This window comes from Lygodium microphyllum, chromosome 12 (assembly GCF_053477565.2).
Source record: "Lygodium microphyllum isolate KBCC chromosome 12, Lygodium_microphyllum_v1.1.10, whole genome shotgun sequence".
Classification (NCBI taxonomy): domain Eukaryota; kingdom Viridiplantae; phylum Streptophyta; class Polypodiopsida; order Schizaeales; family Lygodiaceae; genus Lygodium; species Lygodium microphyllum.
The window spans coordinates 28,381,425-28,404,971 of NC_141146.1; the positions used below are offsets into that span (position 1 = coordinate 28,381,425).

The 23,547-nt window shown below is 37.9% G+C and overlaps 2 pseudogenes; one reads left to right on the forward strand and one right to left on the reverse strand.

Annotated features, from left to right (window-relative positions):
• Positions 1 to 2,716: 2,716 nt before the first annotated feature.
• On the reverse strand, positions 2,717 to 15,397 carry LOC148027578 (uncharacterized; annotated as a pseudogene).
• LOC148027579 (uncharacterized) lies at positions 13,092 to 13,574 on the forward strand (annotated as a pseudogene).
• Positions 15,398 to 23,547: the final 8,150 nt, after the last annotated feature.

The following is a 23,547-nucleotide window of genomic DNA, read 5'->3' on the forward strand; positions in this document are numbered from 1 at the left end:
GAAAGAATGCAAAATTTCGTGGAAGATGGCAACTCCTGTATAACAAAGTGGATCAGTCAACCCAAATGAAAAATCCTATGTCACAGGCGGCCAATTGTGACAAAAAGCATGTATCAAAGGTTATGTTGTGATCCCGTCACATGCGATTCTATGCTGGAAACGTGTTTCCCTGTGGTGTGATCGCCTGTGGAGCTTGCTTTATTAAGGCTTCTACATCCTTGGCCATCCTTGTGCATGTGGCCTGTTCAAAAACCGTCAATTCAACCTTTGGGAGCTCTGTTCATAGGAGTTTCATGCATGTTTCTCTCTGAGAATCTTTGCAAGAGCGGCTGAACTTGGACTGATGTCCGAAATCTCTTGAAGGAACTGAAGGACTAGACAGTGCTGATTTGCGGATGCTGTCACAGCACTCGTGACTTTGGCAAACCTTCATGGTGGTCAGAGAAGCAAGTTTACTTTCCTCAATTGGTGTTTTCTCCTGTGAAGATCCAGATATCTACTCACGTTTCTGTGGACACCTTGGAAGATCATGGTTTCTTCATTATAAAGCAAATTGTTCCTTGAGTTGAATCTCACATGGAGTTATTGTGATGGTGATTGAAATCAAAAGTGGCTTTGATACTCAGAGTGCTTCCTTTCAACTGAGCTTGCCAGTCTTCTTGGGATCTTAGGTTATTTTTCTAAGGCGTTATGCTTATAACTGCAATTACTTGTCAAGAGTAGTTAGCAGCTTCTTTGTTGTAATTCACTTGACAAGCAATATAGTGATCTTTGGCATCAAAAATTGAGATCTTCTTGTTAGCCTCTTTCCTTGCAGCATTTTGAACCCCGTGTTCAGCAGCTCTTGCACGAGCTCCACGACATCGTATCGATGATCTTCTTGACCAATTAGGCAAATCTAGATATTTCACCTCCCTTGATTTATTTTCTAGGTATTGACAAATTTCCCGTAATCCTCGTGATGCTCACAAACAACCTTTAGAACCCCTACAGGCTTGTATGAATTCGCACACATACCTTTTGGCCTCTTAGATGCTGGCAGTTCATTTCAACGAATTGCTAACTCAATTTTCCACAATCTCATCCTCAAGGGTGTTCTCCTCGTCTATTTGCATGATATCCTCATCCATACCCCAACTTGGGATGAACATCTACAGGTCTTGGAGAAAGTACTGAAGAGAGTGTAGAAATTTCATTTGCAATAGTCTGGGCTTTTACCAAATTTCGCCCATATCTTCGTGGAACTACTGTCACTATTGAAACTAACCATCAACCCATCATTCCTCTTCTACAAAAGTCCCACCCACCAAGACCGCTTCTTGATGGGCTTTTGCACTTCAAGAATGCCAATTTACAATCAAATACATGAAAGGATCGACCAACTACATCACTGATTAAGAAACCACACTTGTCGTACTTGCCAAGAGCTTAAACCGACCAATCAGAAACCCAACTATCTCTCACCGATACAGGTGAACTATTTGAGATGGTTGGTTGGGACCTCATTGGTCCACATCCTACTTCTGTGGCAGGAAACAAATCTGTCCTTGTCATGACAGATTATCGAACTAGGTGGTGTGAAGCTCAAGCACTCCCAAATACAAAAGCATCTACAGTCGTGTGAGCTCTTCTCCATAACGTCATATTTCATCATGGTTGCCCCCGACAACTCTTGTATATACATAGAGATAGAATGAAAGAAAGAAAGAGAGAGATTATTGCGAACTTACCATCTGATAAATTAGCTTGCTAAATTATGAGCCAAAAAGAAAAATAAGAAAAATATAAATATTGAAAATTATAAGACATCAAGTATCATACCTAGGTTCAACCTTTTTGTCCCTATTTCGTACAACTCAATACATGTCGGTGTAACTTTGCAGTACCTTAACCAATAAACATGAAAACAAAGAAAACTTTTTAGTGTTGGATTTGGTACCTGGTACTTGATTTGATATCAGGTTCCACAATGAAACTTCATTTTTGCAATTGGTGCATGGTATTTGGTACTAGATTCGGTGCTTGATACTTGATTTGGGTATAACTTGCTACTTGGTATAGATTCAGTGCTTGGCCCACTTGATTGGTTGGTCTAACTTTGTGGTGCCTTAACCAATAAACATGGAAACAAATAAACCTTTTTAGTGTTAGATTTGGTACTTGGTACTTGATTTGGTATCAGATTTCATAATGAAACCTTGTACTTGCAATTGGTACATATGGTACATAAGTTGAAATTGGCTATTGTAATCGTAATAGCTTATGGTGAGCTTGATACTTTGAAATCACGTGCTTTGAAACTTCATAGTTTGGATCTTTGAGCTTGAAAGTTAGCTTAAGTTGATATGTAGTGTGGCATCTGGGACCTCTGCAAAAACTATGGAAATCAAAAGCTTGTTAATATTAGAGCCTAACATAGAAAAACACTAAACTGCAATAAACATTCTAATTTGTCTCTATCTAGCTTTCCAAGAGACAATAGACAATAGACAATAGACAAATAATTAATTGTTTGACAATAGAAAAATTCAATGATGCAATGAACATATGTCAATATATATCATCAGTAAATATATGTACATGTGTCTAGAGTGTGTGGTGATCAATCCTCACATATATAAAACAATGTCATCCTCACATATGTATATACAATGAATAGTGATGAATCCTCACACATACAGTAAAAGTCTCATCCTCAAACATACATAACATATTCCTAAGCACGATCACTATATGAGTCATCACTATATGAGTCACTAGTATCGGACTCATGATCACCATCACCAGTGCCACCACCCCTGCCCCACCTGCAACACCACCATTGCCCCCATCTCCACGATCGTCACCACCATGACCAGTGATCTAGCCGCTGCTCCCCTCAGCCTCTTGGTGTCACCTCTCGGCCTCCTGTCGAGCCACCTTTGTCATGTCATCCTCACCATATTGCTCCTGCATTAGTTACTGAAATCAAATAAGAATATATTACAGTTAACATGAAAATAAACTAAAAAACAAAACAATGATACTCACAAGTGGATATGGCTTGTCACTAAGTGTCCCCTACAAATCCCAATAGCCGTAGTATGTGGCATACTCCATCTCCTGTGTCGTAGGTGCACGACCATAGTTTTTGGTCAAACCAAAAACTTATTGATTCGTGCATTCAATAATATTACCTTTGAAAGTTAAAATTTGAATGGTCTACACTCACAAATGTGGCCACAAATCCATCCCGTGCCATCCGGCCTAGTCTAAATATGTGACCATCTATCACTCTCTTTTGTGTTACCTCCTATGTAAATTTGATTAAACAAAATAACATAGATTAGAGAATAGTTAGAATCAATCTAGCAAAGTTCATATTATTTCTAATATAGGTTAGCAAAGACACACACCTTCTGCTGAGGAAAACTGATGAGTAGGCGTCTCTCCTTGCAGAAGTATTGCCATGTCTCCATGCACATATCAACCCTCCTCTTGTTTGTCTCCACCATACAATAGCGTCTATTTATTTTTCATATTATAATAAGCGTTAGAATATACCAAAGAACTTGTTAGATTTCAATGTTTTGTTACTTTTATTAATTTTTTCACTTTGATCATTTGATAAATGTCTCATGTTTTTATGGTACTTGAAAATCAAATTCGGATTGATCAGAGGGTACACCGCCACCTCTATTGGTGGTGCTTGGGGGTGCACAGAGTTCAATACTACACATGAACCCATTTATGATTGTTTCTACTATGATGAATCTATTATATATTGGTGCGCTTGTTGTCATGGCATTTTAGCATGGACTATCTTTCCAAGATATGGTTTTTGCTCAGGTAAATGGTTTAAATATATATATTGTCTCATACTTTTGTACGATATTCATTGTGCTTATCACCTTTCTTATGTTTTCCATGCAAAGATATGTACCAAGGATTATAAATCTTGTCCAATTTGTGGTGATTGGTTGAGATTGACTTATAGCAAGAACCTCAATAAAAATATATATCTTCGACATAGATGATTTTTATCTGAAGATCATTATCTATGAGACAGAAGGCAAGCCATAACATTTTAATGGAAAGGTAGAAGAAGGGAGATGTCCAATACCAATGACACTGAAGGATTGGTATCTAAAGTGGACTCTTGGACCAGTTATCAATCCAGAGTCGGAGATCATAAGCGACAATGATGATGATGCTGTGAAGAAGGAAGCGAGAGGAAAAGGTGCTCTAGCTCAAAGTCCTTCGATATGGTATACTTTGGAATATTGGAAGGATTAGAAGATATGTCATCTTCTTGATCCTATGCATATATTCAAGAACGTTGGTCATTCGTTATGGCAACACCTCGTTGGCTTGAAAGACACAATGGCAACAAGAAATGACTTAAAGGATCGAAACTCAAAGCCCAATCTATGGCCACTTTATGATGAAACTCAACGTGAGACAACCTACGAGCTTGCCCATGGGTGCTCACAATAGAAGAGCTGGAGACTATCAACAAGAAGATTTAGTCGATTCATACGTCTATAGGATATGGAGCATCTTGTAGAAACATGTTCACTCTAGATGACAAGAGCTTATTTAGTTTAAAAACACATGATTGGCACAATGTTTGAAGGTAAATCTATCTAGATCTTTGTAATTATTTATTTTCTTGCTTGTTTTGTTGATTGGATTAATCATGTATGCAGCATGTTCTACCCCTTGTTATTGATGAATGTACTACAAGAGGAGTGTGAGATGTAATATATCACCTTGGATTGCTTGCAAGGTATTTATCGCTCTTTAATTTTTAGTATAAATTTTTATTTGATATCATCTTAATTCAAAAACATCTCTAATATCTTCTTTCTTTCACTGATTGATGCCAGGAGGCATATTTCACTGTGGATTCCGTGCCACGGTGGATTCCGTGAGGTTTTACGGTGGATTCCGTAAACTTTGATGACCGGGGCTCATACACAAAGAGGATTCTTTGTGCGAGAAGTTGATGGGGATGCCTGTCCTTTTCGGGCGTTTCATTAATTTAGTGTGTACATGGGTGATTCCATAGCGGGTGATTCCGCAAAATGCATATTAAATTAATAAACGTTTATGAGTTTAGAGTGCGCACTCGTAATAAATTAAGGTTAGGATTTATTTCTAACCAGTTGATTTATTTATGTAGCTGAAGACTGCTAGGTATTCACTTTTGTCGGTTTAATTGTATTATTTTACTAACGATTGTGAATGCTTCAGTTGATGTGTAGAGATAGCAGCAATGGCAGAGGAAAGCATTGGAGTCTAGCGAGTATTCGACCTATGGATTATATTTTGATAGGCGCCACGCCTATATTTTGTCATGTCTATTGAGGCATCGATTATTTATTATTATTTTGTATGCGCCTATGCGCACAGATATGTTATTTCTATTTGGGACATTGTGTTGGGCGTGCCAGACTCTATAGGCACCGTCCATTAGCTTTATTTCCTATTTTTGTAAAAGCAAACTCAAAAGCTAAAAGCTTGTCATATTTTTGTAAATTGGGCTATTATTGAGCATGAAGATGGAAATATACATAAAATACATGCTTTGTGAAGCGCTCACACAAGGCATGGGGGAGATTGAACCCAATTGGTCTCTTGCTCTTGTCGTTCATGCTTTTTACATTGTAATTTGTGCAAAAAGGTAGAGTTCATTGTTCTTGGGGACCTTCCGGGATTCACTACGTGAGCATACTGCGACCGATCTGTGCACCAGTGGTATCAGAGCGGAGCTGAGATCAAGAGCTTCCAATCGCTACCCATCTCGTGCGAAGGTGGAGCTCCTAGAACAATCGGGCTCTACGGTCAATCTCGTCGCGAACCGTCGATACAGGCAGACTTCTGGCGATCAAGAACCCATGTTTCTGTTATCAGATCGCGAAGGACCAGGCAATACAGGCGGAGGACCACTCATTCATCTCTATCAACAAGTCATGGATATACAGTGAGAAATTCCATATCTCCTCTCTTTCAAAGTTGAATTTTAGAGTTTATAAGCTTGGATAAGAAGCTTAATAGCTTCAGAAAATCATCGCGAGGTATCTGAGGGGCTTCCGAAATTTTCGGGCGACGAAAAAACGCCCCCCCCCCCCCCCCCCCATAAGCTAAATCTACCAAGCTTAATTCATTAAGCTTAAACAAGTCAGACAAGTTACCTTCCAACTCTGCAAGTCAGCAACTCCAGGTCCCACACTCCAGAAATCAAGTTCTGCAAGTCATCTGTCAAGTTCTGCAAGTTCACTAAGTCGGCTAAGTTCTGCAAGTCTGCAACTCTGCAAGTCACCTAAGTCTGCAACTCTGCAAGTCAGACTAGTCAACTGGAGTCATAACTGACTTGTGCTCAAAACTCCTAGAAGGGCTATTCCTGTGCAGAAACTCCGAACCGCAAAGTTGTTCGTTAGAAGGTATTCTACCCATACGCAGGTTTGCTGAAGCATTTTCAGCATACGAAGAAGGAAATATCGCAGATTTTTTGAAGATTGAGAAAGAAATACCCAAAAAACACATAGCCTTGTAATCCTGAATTTGAGCTACGCTCATCCCACTAACCTGATTTTGAGTGAGAAAGGTCTTTTGAGTTTTACAGGATGACGGAACCACATATGGATGATCCTATGGCTGAAGACGACCTACCTGAGCCTACGATGGAGCAAAAGCTGGACTTAATCATGATGCAATTGGAAGAAGAATGAAGGGCTAGGCAAGCATTGCAAGCGCAATTGGCAAAATTACAAAGAGCGTCTACCGACAAAGAAGAACCTCAAGCTGAAGATTTGATTCGACGTACCATCGATGCTACCCTTGAAGCTCAAACCATTCGCAAGGAATCAAAGATAAGTAAACGAAGTTTCAAATTTCGCACTTTCAATGGCATACGAGAAGGAAAGACTGTTTTATCATTCATTAGTCAGTTTGATGACTATTTCCATGAGGAAACCTATCCAGAAAAAGATAAAATCAAGTGTGTTACTAATCATTTGGTAGACAAAGCATCACTTTGGTGGACTGTAGTACACAAGAGCATAGAATGTCCTGCTACTTGGGAAGATTTCAAGAAGAAGTTCATGCAGAATTTCCTTCCACCGCAATTTCATGATAAGGCTATCAAGCAATGGGATCTACTCCAACAACGGGATCGTGAGCCTATACCTCAGTATACAGAGCGTTTTTGGAATGCACTCCTCCAGCTACGCATGCTTGAAGATGTACCAGAGACGACACATAAGCGGAAGTATATGTCTGGACTTCTTGGGCATTACTACGCTGAAGTGAACATGTTCAAGCCTGCTACCCTTGAAGATGCCATTTCATTAGCTCACGACACTGAAGATAAGCTACGAGGTAGAGACAGACGACCACAGCAATTCCAAGCCAATGGTAATTATGGATCTAAACAATTCAATTCCAATTTTAGAAGATTTAATCCAGGTCGTTTCTCTTCATCATCTTTCTGCAAGAATTGGGCTAAACCACCTGCATTACCATCCAATGTCAATCCAAATCCTAAGTCTATTCCACAGCCAAATCCAAATGTACCTAGACTTCCCGCCATTGCAAATAATGTAACCAAAGCCAAGCCAATAGTATGTTATAAATGTCACCAGCCTGGACATCTCGCAGCAAATTATCATTCAAAGAAGCCACCAGCTCATATCAACTATCTTGGAGCCATGGACGAAGACGAACATGAGGATATGCCTGATTTCACTGAAGATGAGGACGACACTACTACTACTTCCGATACTTTACCAGGTATGCCTACTCCACATTCATTATTGACTATGAAATGTTTGGTGCATGGAAATGAAAAGACTATTTTGCATGATGACGGTAGTACTCATGATTTTATTTCAGCAAAATTAGTAAAGGAATTGAAATTACAGACTGTACCTACGCATTATCGCATAAAAGCTGCATTTTTAGGCACTAGGTATAATGGTACACAAGAAGTGCAAGACTTAGAAATTCAAATTGGTTCATACACTGAAAGAAGAAATTTCTTAGTTGTTCCATTACAATCGAGTGACATTATTTTAGAAATGCCTTGGCGACACCAGCATAACCTAGATATAGATTATTCCACACACACAATGAATATTAATTTTCAAGGAAAATCTATTACATTATATGGTATGCATGCATCTAATGTTTTTCCACTGCTTTCGCATACTCAAGCTAAACGTGCATTACGCAAGAGTAGTAAATCATATCTCATTTGGGTGAATGAATTGCAAGTAAAGGAAAATCATATGCACCCTAGCATAATGAATTTCTTACATATTTTAAGGACTGTTTTGCAGAAGACCTACCACCAGGTTTACCTCCTTCACGTCCAGAAGACCATAAGATAGATTTGATCCCTGGCACACAACCACCTTGCAAAGCACCATATAGGCACAACCAGATAGAGCAAAAAGAAATCCAAAGTCGAGTTGAGGAATTACTAAATAGAGGTTTGATTCGACCTAGCAGTTCTCCATTCGGTGCACCTGTATTGTTAGTCAAGAAAAAGAATAATACCTATCGTATGTGTATTGACTACCGAGCTTTAAATAAGATCACTGTAAAGAATAGGTATCCTATTCCTAGAGTTGATGACCTTATGGACAAACTGCAAGGATCTTCTATATTTAGTAAAATTGACCTTAAGTCTGGTTATCATCAGGTGAGGCTAGATAAATCTAACATATTTAAGACTGCATTCAGAACACAGTTTGGTCATTACGAATTTTAAGTCATGCCATTCGGATTGACTAATGCACCTGCTACATTTAGTAGAATGATGAACCGTATCTTTTTGAAATATCAGTACTATGTAATTGTTTTCTTTGATGATATTTTGGTGTTTAGTCAAAATGAGAAAGAACATTATGAGCATTTGTTATTGGTTTTTCAGTTATTGAAAGAAAATCAACTGTATGCAAATCCTGAAAAGAGTGAATTCTTTAAGACAAAAATTGAGTATTTAGGTCATATTGTATCATCTGAAAGAATTAAAGTTGATCCTAAGAAAATTGATGCAATATTGAATTGGCATGTTCCTAAAAACGTGCATGAGTTACGCTCATTCCTTGGTCTTGCTAGTTTCTATAGGAAGTTTGTACGTAATTTTTAATTACTTGCTTTACCATTAACCAAACTTCTGAAGAAAGGAATTGTTTATCAATGGACCGAAAATCAACAGAAATCCTTTGACTTACTCAAACATACATTAACCAATGCCCCTGTTTTACAGTTGCCTGACTTTAATAGACCATTCTTTCTAATAGTGACCGATGCTAGTGGATCAGGAATAGGAGCCGTACTTATGCAAGACAATCATCCCATAGCATATTCTAGTTGTAAGCTGAAACCCTCTGAGCTGAAATATTCCACATATGACAACGAACTATTAGCAGTTGTACAAGCATTAAGATAGTGGAAACACTACTTAATGGGTTCAGAATTTATGATAAAGATCGATCAGCAAAGTATTAGACATTTACTTAGCCAACCCCAAATCTCTGACCGACATATCAAATGGGCTTCCTTTATTCAAAGTTTTCATCCTATCATTCAATACCAACCTGGAAAAGAAAATGTAGTGGCTGATGCATTGAGTAGAAGACCTGCCATTCATAATATTTCTGTTATATATTTTGATTCTTTGATTGCTATGAAAGATACATATCACCAGGATATTACTTTTCATTCTGACTGGAATAAATTCGTTCAAAATAATTTCATTCCTGTTGATTCATTTTCATATAATGATGGATTTATGTTTTATAAAAAGAGACTGTGTGTTACTATTTCATTCCGATCTTTTGTTTTGAATGAAATTCATTGTCCCCCATATCAAGGTCATAGAGGTATCATATGTACATTACGTATGTTAACTGAAGATTTTTATTGGCCGCATATGGATGCAGATGTATCTAACTTCATTTCTGAATGTTTGATTTGTCAAAGAGTTAAGAGACATCATGGTAAACAGTATGGATTACTTATGCCTTTGTCTATTCCATCTAAACCTTGGGAACAAATTTCTATGGATTTCATTACTGGTTTACCAAATACTAAATCTAACCATGATATGATTTGGACAGTTGTAGATAGATTTAGTAAACAAGCATATTTCATTCCATGTAAGAAAACTTTAACAGCATCACAAGCAACACAGTTGTTTTTGAAAACTGTTTTTACTAACCATGGATTGCCAAAAGTGATTATTTCAGATCGTGATTCTAGATTTTGTAACAATTTTTGGATTACACTGTTTGCTAATCTAGGCACAAAGATTGATTTCTCATCTGCATTTCATCCAGAAACTAATGGACAAACAGAAGCCACAAACAACACAATTTTAGATCTTTTACGTGCATATACTATCTCTAAACCTCAGACATGGGACACTCATTTGCATTTATTACAGTTTGCATATAACAATACACCGCACACATCTACAAAGAAAGCACCGTTTGAAGTCATTTATGGATATAGATTATCTACACCTATTGCATCTTTGTCTAATAGAATTCAGAGTGTTGATGATATTGCTAGTATGCATAACAGTATATTTGATGAAGTTAAAGATATGATTGCTAAAGCCCAGCAATCATATACCAAACAAGCCAACAAGAAAAGACAAGCTATGACTTTCAAAGTTGATGATTATGTTTGGCTGAGAATAGAAAAACGTAGACTGCAAAGTGTAGATAGACATCCACTTGTCAAACTAGCTCCTAGATTTTATGGACCATTTAGAATCATTCATAAAATTAATGATAATGCATTCAAGTTAGAATTACCATCTCACTGGAAAATTCACAATACATTTCACATTTGTTTATTAAGACCATTTAGAGGCCAATTACCTATCCACCCTGTTTATGAAAACCCACCTTTATTAGAGGAAGAGACTGAAATACTTGAACCAGAAGCTATCATAGACACTGGCTTTATGACTACTAGAACTGGCCGAAGGTATTCTAGATATCTAGTTAAATTTAAGAACCATCCTGTAGAGGAAGCACAATGGATGCACGCTAAAGACTTAAATGCTTTCCCCACTCTGTTAGCTCCACATTGAGCTAATAGCAATTGAGGTCAATTGCTATCCCACCCTGGGGGTATGATGCCAGGAGGCATATTTCACGGTGGATTCCGTAAACTTTGATGACCGGGGCTCATACACAAAGAGGATTCTTTGTGCGAGAAGTTGATGGGGACGCCTGTCCTTTTCGGGTGTTTCATTAATTTAGTGTATACATGGGTGATTCCATAGCGGGTGATTCCGCAAAATGCATATTAAATTAATAAACGTTTATGAGTTTAGAGTGCGCACTCGTAATAAATTAAGGTTAGGATTTATTTCTAACCAGTTGATTTATTTATGTAGCTGAAGACTGCTAGGTATTCACTTTTGTCGGTTTAATTGTATTATTTTACTAACGATTGTGAATGCTTCAGTTGATGTGTAGAGATAGCAGCACTGGCGGAGGAAAGCATTGGAGTCTAGCGAGTATTCGACCTATGGATTATATTTTGATAGGCGCCACGCCTATATTTTGTCATGTCTATTGAGGCATCGATTATTTATTATTATTTTGTATGCGCCTATGCGCACAGATATGTTATTTCTATTTGGGACATTGTGTTGGGCGTGCCAGACTCTATGGGCACCGTCCATTAGCTTTATTTCCTATTTTTGTAAAAGCAAACTCAAAAGCTAAAAGCTTGTTATATTTTTGTAAATTGGGCTATTATTGAGCATGAAGATGGAAATATACATAAAATACATGCTTTGTGAAGCGCTCACACAAGGCATGGGGGAGATTGAACCCAATTGGTCTCTTGCTCTTGTCGTTCATGCTTTTTACATTGTAATTTGTGCAAAAAGGTAGAGTTCATTGTTCTTGGGGGCCTTCCGAGATTCACTACGTGAGCATACTGCGACCGATCTGCGCACCACTGATAGATGGATTACATCTAAAGAGATTGCCAAAGGGTCAATTCCACAAAAGAAGTTTGAATGTATAGAGCTTCTTTGTTTAATGGAAAAGGAACTTCCAAACTCATTTTTTGATATCTAGGTCCATCTTCTAATCCATCTAGTGGACAAGATAGAGCTCGTTGGTGTTGTGAGCACTCGATGGATGTGGGAGAGATTTATGGGAGTATTGAAAGGTTATGTATGTCAAAAAGCAAGATCAGAGGGTTCTATGGCAGAGGAATGGATGCTCGAAGAATGCATGTATTACGTTTGTGAATACCTTGAGAAAACCGATTCTGAAGCTCCATGTGTATGGACAAATGAGTCGTCTTCTACCATGTCGGACGAGGTAATGTCCGAGGGAGTCCCTTTTCGACTTAAGGTCCAAGATAAATTGGATATTTCTACTTTCATTGTCTATAATAGTGAATGCATACAACAATTCTTTGATGAGTATGAAGAGGAACTTGCAAGCAAATGAGTTTCCAGATGTAAAAAGAGGAGATCCAGATGTCATACCCATGATGTAAATAATGACGGGGCGTACGTACTTTCAAGGATTGGTTATACACCTGTATGCAACGAGCGGTTAGTGATCATGAGCCAATCTCAACGAAACAGAGAGAGTTTATGATTGGGTGTGAAAGACAAGTAACTTGTTGGGTTTTGAAAACTCTAAACTAAACAAGTGGATTTTATTTTTTTAATAATTTATTTATTGGTCTAGGCTCGAATGTATACCAACATGTGGGCTTATGGACAACATCTTCGGATAAAAGTGCTTGACGACTTACATCTAACTCAAGATTATTGCATTGTTGCCTCTTTCAGCAATTATCACATGTAAGTTCAAGAGACACAAATCTTGTCGACAGTGAACTTGGTTACGTGGGAACCATAGTCGACATTTATGAAAGACATTTATGAAGTATCGTATCGTATCTTCAAGTAGGTAAATGAAATCTCTCTTCATGCAACAATGACATGTAGATTTCTAGAAGCTATACATAATTCTAGAGTTGTGATTCATGTATTTTGACATGTGATTTTGAAGGTGGATTGGTTTCATGCCGAGTATAAAGGAAATAATGCCACAATGAAAAGAGAACGGTCGGGATTTTGGTCCGTCGACTCCTCAAATTTATTGTGTGCAGCAAAAGAGCCTTACATTCTGCCAACTCATGTTGAACAAGCATTCTTTTAGAAGAATACAAATGCTCATCCACGGTGGCAAGTTGTGCATGTCCAACCTAGAGGTTGACACTTGTTTGATAGCGTTGATCCTCAAGAAGCGGATTAGGATGAATTGATTGTGTCCTCGAACCTAGACACATCGACATTAGAGAGGTGTAGAATTCTTCTTTCTGATCATGATGACATTGTAGATTATGAGAATGAAAACGATCTAGAATCTGACACTACAGACATAGAAGAGGAAGAAATAATGGATGTCGAGCCTATGGAAGAAATGAACGTCAACACAGATTTAACGACAGAGGAGTTCAAAGAAGTCAACAAGGATAATGAAGATTAAATTTTATTGATGTTTAATCTCAAAGATGACGATGAGGACTATTAGTCTTACGTGTCAACTCATGGATCGGTAAGATTTAATCTCAAAATAATTCATTGTTGTGAAGTCATGATTTTTATTCTTTTGAAAACTTACTAACAAGGGTGGGTGGTGGGGAGTCTCTGGTGATAGCCTCATATGGCTAGTGTCAAGGTTCGATTCCCCTCAGACTCGTTTTTCTTTCTCTAGCTATGTACAGGGTAATCTTAGCTTCAAGTTCACTGAAAGAAAGTTCGTATCAGGGTTCAATTCCGCTCCTCTACCAAGGCTTCTATCTCGCATTTCAACCCCAGTATTAGCATCTTAACCTTCGGTACCTACAATCAAGCATTGTTTCTTAGATCGACTTGGCCTAATTGTAGACCATCAAAGCTAGTAGTCTTCTATCGTTTCCAGGTAGTAGTTCCAGCAGTACCCTCAGTGAATACCTGCAATACCCTTAGCTGTAGTACCCCCACACTACCCATTTGCTGCTCCAGTCCTACTCTCTCTCTCTCTCTCTCTCTCTCTCTCTCTCTCTCTCTCTCTCTCTCTCTCTCTCTCTCTCTCTCTCTCTCTCTCTCTCTCTCTCTCTCTCTCTCTCTCTCTCTCTCTCTTTATGACACTATGGTCACCCCGCTTTTATGTATGCGGCAGTAGTATGGGCCCCATGCTTGTTAGCTGCTTCATGGACATAGATTGAGAGACCACATGTATGTATGATCTCACACTTGTTCTGCAGCAAACCATCAGTACCGCCATTCTACCTGGCATTGGTATTAGAGCTCTTTGGTTGTAACTTTTTGGTCTCATATGTCATTTTGGCCTTTTGAAGATGTAAATATAGCATTTCATTTTGTTTCATTTCTCTCTCTCTCTCTACTTACCATGCATTGTCATGTTGATGAATCATGAGTTTGCACATTTTCTTGAGCAACCACTTCCGACTCCATCATGTCCCAAACTCCGTCTCCAATGTGTTGATGACATATTTCTTGTCATTCTCAAGCTGATCCCTGCATTGCAAAATAAATTCAACTAGTAATTCAAATAAAAATCTATAATTCATATTCTTTATGTTAAATAATACTTACTCCCATGGTACATGAACTCGCTGTAGATAAGACATGTAGAGGTCTCTCATCCGAAGTCTAAAGGTGATGCTGACTCTGACATGAAGGATACCCCCATCAAGCGTGATGTCACATGTGACACCCAAAGTGCCAGTGCACGTGTGCAATATCGGTACTGGTTAGGGCACTGGTTGTGTCTCACCAATTGATTGTGTTGGTGGTGTGCTACTATACCGCTGACGCCTACATGCAATACAAACATACGATACATTGCGATGTGAGTTCTTAAAAACTACTTAATATTTAATCCGTAATCACCATAAAAGATATACCTATGGGACTAACGGCCACTAGCCTGTGAATCAGGTGTCACCTGAGTAGGAGGAGGTACATTAGGAGTAAGCCACTAACTCTCATGATGTGATGTATCTGGGAGTGGAGTCCTAAGCAAACAAAGACATCAAAAGATATATATATATTAATAATTATATATGTAAAAAAATGATGACATTACTATTTTATCAATCGAGAAGCTTACCGATGCACTGTAGTGTGTGCATGAGAAAAAGTCTCCACTCCTGCATGTGGCTGGGAGGATGTACCCTCTCCAAGATATAAGCGCATATTGAATCTCCCAAGAATCTCAATGGCCCTGTCTAAACCAACATCATCCATCTCCACATAATCTGTCATGGCCTTTGACAATGTATCTCCAAAAAGTCCAATGCCTTGTAGCTTGATGATCGCCAACTTCACTTTACGGGTGTAGTCACTCATTGTATCTATATATTTAAAAAAACTATATGTCAGACTAGAGATGCATTGTTAAAGGAGAGCTCAATCTATCTAATAAAAAACATTGACCAAATAACTCCAAGCAAGATGCGTCCACATCTCCAAGTTGCTTTCAACAAATGTAAAGCTTTGCTCTTCGATTGAGTTTTCCATAACAATTCCATTGCTTGTGACATGAAGTTAGAGATGGCCACTTTAGTCCAGGATATCAATGGAAAATAAAATTGTATGTAGGCCATAATAGTGCATTGAACAATGGTAAATGCAATCAATCAGTTGGGAGTGGAAAACAAACTGCAAAAGAATAAAGATTTTGTTCACATCATAGAAATAGTCTATGGGTTACCCACTACGTTTTTTGGCAAAGGAAGTATTCTTAGTGGTGGAGTAGTGTCTCTTGGACATTCTATCGATGCTACAAGAGTTCGTATCATTATCAATCTCATCACATGTCTTGCCTTGAAGGACAAAAGGACTGGCATTATTGCAATATGTAATGATGGGAAAGGCTCTTCATGCTAGAAAATATGATTTTTGGAATGAATATCAAAATCATGGAACAAGTGTATTTGATTATTTCCATGCAAGAGAAAGAGAGAGAGACAATTGTGGATGCTATTGTTGCGATTTGTAATGATGGGAAAGGATCTTCATGCTAGAAAATATGATTTTTGGAATGAATATCAAAATCATGGAATAAGTGTATTTGATTATTTCCATGCAAGAGAGAGAGAGAGAGAGAGAGAGAGAGAGAGAGAGAATTGTGGATGCTGACCTACTTTTCTACTCCCTTGTTGAATAATCTCTCGTGAAGCTCCCAGCTTGTCAAATGAAGTTCCTTGTCCAATGATCTCCCGCACACGGAATTGATCCCTTGTCGAATGATCTCTCGCGATTAATACAAATTTGTAGCATCGCTTGAGCGATGCAAAGCAGTGTGTAAACGTCACTCTTTGGGTTGCTTTTAAAATTCGCTTAAGCGATGCCAACTTTTGTCATCGCTTATGCGACACCAAGTTTTTCACAAATTTTTTTATGTCACTTATACGATGACATAGTCACCTATGTGACGGCCCCATCATCGTATAAGTGACGCTTGAATATTTTAACCCCCTTGTATAGCCCCCCAATGGCTAGTAGTGATTTTGACGTTCTCTAGATGAATTCCTATCCGAGGAAGTATCAGCATCTCCCATTTCTTATTAATAGAATGATTCAACTACAAATAATACAAATATTGAGATGCTCTGTGAGCATTATGGGAATGACCCTCTTGTGTTTCTTCCTGCAAGTGGTAGATTTTGTTCACTTCCTCATGATATGCAACCTAATTTGGAAGTTCATCCATTAGCAACGATTTTGCTCTTTAAAGAACCAAATGCACATGCAATTGGTACGATTTGTGAGGTTTTGTGAGCATTGCATGGCTAAGTTTGGAAAAATATGAAACAAAAAATATATATTCTATTTCAACTAAAAAGCATTGTTGTAAAGGTGGAAAGATGCTTCTACAGCCTTTACAACTACCTCTTTACCTTTGCATAGTTCATTGGATGCCTCACATCCATAGTGCACATAATTTAAAAAAAAACATATATGCATACAATAGTGCTTTGGCGTTGGTTTCAATGGGTGCAAAGTTTGATGAGCTTTTGTCTCAAAATGGAAGTGATTATACTTTTTGTGTTTATGGATCAATATATCATTACATAGATTCCTTACTTCCAAATGAGGATGAGTGGCATGTACCAAAATTTGTGCAACTTTATGTTTATGATACTTAACATGAGCTATCAAATCACATGGGGTTATGTTTGTGCTTTTGCCACACTTATTAAAGGGGCTTTAACATACGATGCATGTTTATACCCAAGCATTTAGACCAATGGGTGAAAACTTGCAAACAAATCCCTCCAGGGAAATAAGAATGGAAATCTTTGAGTTAGTCTACTTCTAGATAGTATTTTGTTCCAACTATGAGTGAAGTTACTACAATTATGCCTAGACAAGGTGATGATGACACACTTGAACTTTGCAATATCCAAATTTGCACTTGTTAGAAACATTTGATTAATGTATTTAACCTACATAAGGCATATATGTCTTTCTTGTATATTTCACAAACAAAGATTATGTTAGTCAAATGCAGTATTATGCTTTTCAACTTCACATTCACAATGACACTAGTGCATGTATCTTATATGGTAGCCACTTGCTATCACAATACATTGTTGATGCTTATTATAGTATTAAGCATGTATATTAGCTTGGTCTTGTCATAATCAAACAATTTTGCAAACTGAAATGTATAAGGGGTTGAAAGATATGGTGAATACAATGGATGTAACTAGGACTAATATTTGTGGAGTTATTGTGGGCAAGAGAATAGTATTGCCATATTCTTTTATAGGAGGACTAAGATTCATGTACCAATTATATCAGGATGCTATGGCAATTATGCATAGCAATGGAAAGCCTGATTTGTTTATTACTATGATATGTAATCCTAAGTGGCAAGAAATTACAAATGCTTTGTTGCCTAGGCAATCTACACATGATTAGCTAGATTTAACTACACAAGTTTTCCATGAGAAACATAAGGACATGACGAATTTAATAGTGAATAAGAAACTATTTGTTGGGGGTAAAGGTGCATGTGCATAGCCACCCATATATTAATTATACTAACTTACACACCTGTACGCTACATGTGGCAAGCACCCATCACTATCACTTCATTCTTTATTTTTTTAGTGACATTTGAATAAGGAAAGGCCGGTTAAACATTATGACTGTTGGAGTTCCCACACCTTGTTTGTCTCTTTCTCTTGCTCTTGCTCCTTCCATCATAGCTCTTGCTTCCACTCGTGTGCTTCCACTCTAGGCTCTCCCTTCAACTGGTATCAAAATCATTGCACCAGCATTAAGGAGCTCACTGCTTGAGCTTGTGGAGAATACCTAAAGTTCACAGATTTCATGGCAACCATGGCTCAACTTGGAGAGGTATGAGTTGGTGCTCTTCTCCTTCCTAGTGACCAAAGGCTTGCTCCAAGAATTCCCCTAGCCACATTGACCATTGTTTTGGGATATATTGTGGGAAGCATAGACAACAACCTACGCATAATCAACTGGCATGTTTGCACAAGTTTGGGCAGCACCTACTCCTAGCAACTTGGGCTCCTCTCCTGCCTCCCGTGTGGTATCTAGAACTTGGTTGGCTCTTGGGATTGGATTTGAACTTTCCAACTTCAACCACCACTGATTGTGTATTCACAACAATTTGCTATATACTAACTATGGACAGCAAGCATTGAGCTTATGTTTACTCATGTGATACTCTTAGGGCTTGACATTGACACCTAGATGTTACATTGATGCTTGGGGATGCTTTTCGGCTTTGATTGAGCTCGCGTTCACTCAGTTTTGACTATCATATAACTGCTATTCATAGTGGACAATCAACGGTTATTTGGCAAAAAATATGCTCATTATGCTTTGAAGCTACTCGAGTACCATATATTGGATGTATCAATACTTTGGTTGTCATGTATGTCCATGGACATATTTATTACATGCTCTCAAGCTGAGATTGGAGCTTGTATGCTTTGACATTGGTAGTCATTCATTGTATTGAATATTATTGGATGCTACATTTATGGGCTTGAATATAATTACTGGGTTTGATGCTTCTGACTTATGCTACATGTATATTGGATGTCTGGATGCTATTCGCTTGATGTATTGAGCTTGTTGCTCAATTTTGGCATTCAACTTTTGCTTCAGTGGGAGCTATTTCTTTTAATGTATCGAGTCTCTTACTTGACATTGGATGTTATATTACACATTGGATTACAGTTGAGCTTAAGCTCCCTATAGTGACACACTGGGGTCTTCACTTCATGTCTATACTCTCTTCATATTGTATGTGTGCAGTGGATGCCTAGTGGGCTAATCCGACATTTGTCTTTGGGCCGATACCTACCTCTATCAAATTGTTGCTAGTGATGCATACACTTGACATGGCTATGTATTGAGCTTCTATTACTAGTACTCCGTTAGGTTTGCCTTTGGTAGGTCTCTTTTGTTACTCGTAAGACCTCCTACATGCATGCTTGTTATGCCATTAGATGTATTCCCCTCTGACACTCTGAGGTTGACAACTTTGGGTAGTATTGGTCACATGTTTGTTGTGATTGCTAGTTATTCATACATACCCTGCATTGCGCAAGATATCCTTGGTAGTTACAGTTTGCAATTTATCAGCGATAGCTCATACTTGGCTTTGATTTCTTACTACTGTACTCTATTTTTAGTATGTTGTGATTGTAGTTCTTTGCACTATTTATGAGAGCAGTTACCTTGTCTTGACAGTCTTTTGCATATAGTTTGTGGACACCTCATTACTTTGGCAGTATCTCTTGTCTCCCTCTTGATTTAGCAATGGTTTTACAACTCATTTGCAAGATATTACATCAACCTGTTTTGCCCTTTGTGCACTTGCTTGGTCTCATTATGGCTTGTGGTCCTCATGACGGTGCTATCTTCAATATTGAGAAATTAGATGGGACCAACTATAGCTATTGGAAGACATATATATGGTAGGTTTTAGTGTAGAAATTACAGGCTAGACCACTCAAAAATGTGAGTGCCAAATCTAAAAACATTGCAATTGAGGATTGGGATGAGTTATGCAAGTCAACAATCATTTTATTACTCTTTAAGTAGGTTCACTACAGTGTCGTGATGACTGAAAATTAGGCTGCATATGAGCTTTGGACACAGATTAAGAATCTTTATAATAAGTAGAGTCCTGCATCTCAAATGTATTAGCTGAAACAGTTGATGGGCCTTCACAAGAAGGAAGGGACTTCTATGTCTACACATTTGAATGATGTTTACTCTATCATCATCCATTTAGCTATGTAGAAGATTGATTTTAAGGAGACATTGAATACTTCATTTTTTATTGGTACTCTACTTGAGTCGTGGAAAACTTTCCGTACGGCTATATGTGCTAAGGATGGGCTAAAATTGTAGGATGTTGAAAGTGCCCTCTTGACAGAAGAGGTGAATAAAAAGAATGTAGATGCTTCCCATACATCACATATATTGACTATGAGAGACTAAAATGATGGAAATGGCCATGGCAGAGACTCTCAAAGGTCTCAATCTAAGACACGCGGACAGTCTCACAGTAAATTCCATGGCTGTAAGTCTAGTCATACACATCATTAGTGTGGAAAAGCAGGTCATATTTGACCATAGTGCCATAAAATACACGAAGACAACGAAAAGAATAAAGTGCAGGACAAGAATGATGATCGCAACATTGTGCCTAACAAGTCCATTATCAAGATTGAGGAGATTAATGTGGTGCAACTTGATGTATATGATGATCTTATATTGGCAGCTTCTTCCTTGGATGCTTCACAGTTGACTAATGCTTTGTTAGGATATACTCAGTGTTGTTGATAGATTCAAGGGCTTCCTTTCATGTGACCCCTCATAGAGAGTGGTTTCACTCCTAACGTAGTATGACTAGAGATCTGTCTATTTGGGTAATGACATGGTATCGAAGATAGTTGGTATTAGGTGGTTTACGCAGCATGTTTACTCTTTATGATGTATGTCATGTACGGACTCTCACAAAGAGCCTTATCTCAGTTGGCACCTTGGATAATTAGGTTATGTCATCTCTTTTGATGATTCATCATGGAAGATTACATGTGGGAATCTTGTTATTGTACATGGTGCTAAGTCTAGTACTCTCTATCCCTTGTTTATACCTAGGTAAGTTGACCATGTTTTGGCTGTGGCTATAGTTCCACATGTATTTCTTTGGCATCACTGCCTTGAACACATGTCTTTGAAAGGAATGAAAATGCTTACCAATTTGTAGTATATTTCACCCCCAGACTATATATGTTTTGAGTCTTGTGATCATTGTTTATATGGCAGGTAGACATGTAGTATGCATAAGAAGTCTACCATGAAGTACATGGGTGAGTCTTTGGCTCTTGTTCATTTAGATGTATACGGTCCCATGCCCTGTGTCGCTAGGTGGCACAAAGTACTTTGTCATCTTCATTGATGATTACTCCCATAAGGTCTAGGCTTATCCTATTAAGCCAAAATCGATTGTCTTGTCTACCTTTCAATGTTGCCTTGCTCTTGTTGAGAACCAATTTGGGTATAGGTTGAAATACCTACGGTCAAATAAAGGGGATGAGTATGTCTTGAAAGCTTTTGAGTAGTTTTGTGATGAATAGGCTATTAAGCATTAGTTTGATAGTCCCTTATACCCCTCCCCAAAATGGTATTACCAAATGCACGAACATGATAATTCAAGAGAGAGTCCATAGTATACTTACCTAGGTAGACTTACCACAACACTTTTGGGCTGAGGTAGTTACTACTACCATGCACTTGATTAATAGTTCCCCTTGCATTGCTATCGATTGCCAGGTTGCAGAGGAGGTATGGACTGGGAAACCTCCATTATATGTTCATTTGCACATCTTTAGTTGTGAGACATTCTACCATGTTTCCCAAGGACAAGCACAATAAGCTAGATCCTAAGTCCTTTAAATGCATCTTTCTTGGTTATGGGGATGCAAGTGAGATGAGCTATTGCCTATGGGATTGGCAGACTCACCAGATTATCCACATCCATGATGTAGTTTTCCATGAGGAAAAGATGCATAAGTAGCTTGAGCAAGTAGTTGAGGCACATAGGGTGATCTTTCAAGAGGAGTCTCCTACTCTCGTACAATTAGCCAAACAATCTGCAATAGTTGATGCTCTAGTGGCCCAGGATCCTCTTGTTATGTAGGATCAGTCTATTTTGAGACGCTCTACTAGAGCTAGACATCAACTTGAGTGCTTTATGCCCTCCATGGACTATGTTATGGTAACAAATATAGGTGAGTCTCTCTCTTATGATGAGGCCATGCATAGAGATGATAGTCACTCATAGGACATGACTATGCAATCGGAGTTTGACTCCTTACAAACTAAGTATGCATAAGATTTGGTTCCTTTGCCTAGTGGTAAAAAGGCCTTGCTATGCAAGTAGGTACACAAGTTGAAAAGTATCCCTGGACACCCCAAGTCAGCTTATAAGTCCATATTGGTAGCTAAGGGTTTCAAGAAAGAACATGGTGTTTACTTCAATGAAGTCTTTTCTCTTGTGGTCATAATGACGACCCTATGCTTTGTACTAGCATTGGTTGCTCAAAATGATGGCCCTACACTACATTTGTAGCTTTTTCAGATGAATGTAAAGAGGGATTTTCTACATGGGGACTCTCATAGTCAATGCATTCAAATTGTATGAGTACTCATTCATAGAATTTGAATGCATTTGGAGAAAATAATGTTACTTTTTGTGACTCTGATAATATTTACAATGTGGCCCAAAATGAGAATGCTAAAAAAACAACTCTCATGGAGTGGTTTACTTATAATCACCTATATCTCAAGGATAACACCATTTTGTATCAAGACTTTCCAGTGTATTGGGCTTGGAATATTTTTTAAAAATGTGGATAAAGAGGAAGTAAGGAAATACATGTGGCCAGATATATTTTATTTCTCCTACATATGTAGAAAAATACTTATTTGTTAATGCATAATTTCCAAGTTTACCACTATTAAACTTATTTTCTTTGGTTACTTGTTTAGTGTACAAAGTACTTTTATATTTTGAATTCTAATTCTCTTTTTTAGTAGCAAGTTAGTTATTTTTGAATTCTCTACATCAAGTGTTGTTTTGACTTTACTATCCTCACAGTTCTTCTCTTTGGCTATTTGTTCTTCTTCCATTCTCTAATCCCAAGGTGAGTTATCTTTAGTAATAATATAGAAGTTTGAAAATGATAATAATTACTATTTTTGAGTTCTTCAAATCAAAGTTAATCTATTTTTAGTTTACCTTTAGATTCTAAGGTGTAAAAATTGATCATACATACTAATTTTTGGGGTTTTTTAAATGTATTTTATTAGGTGGCCCAATCGGTATTCTAGTATTATTGTGCCTCTCCTTATCAAATGCACTATAAGAGCACTATGGCCATTAGCAACAAATGAACTCATCTGTACCTCTCTTGGAAGGGTTATATGTACATCATATG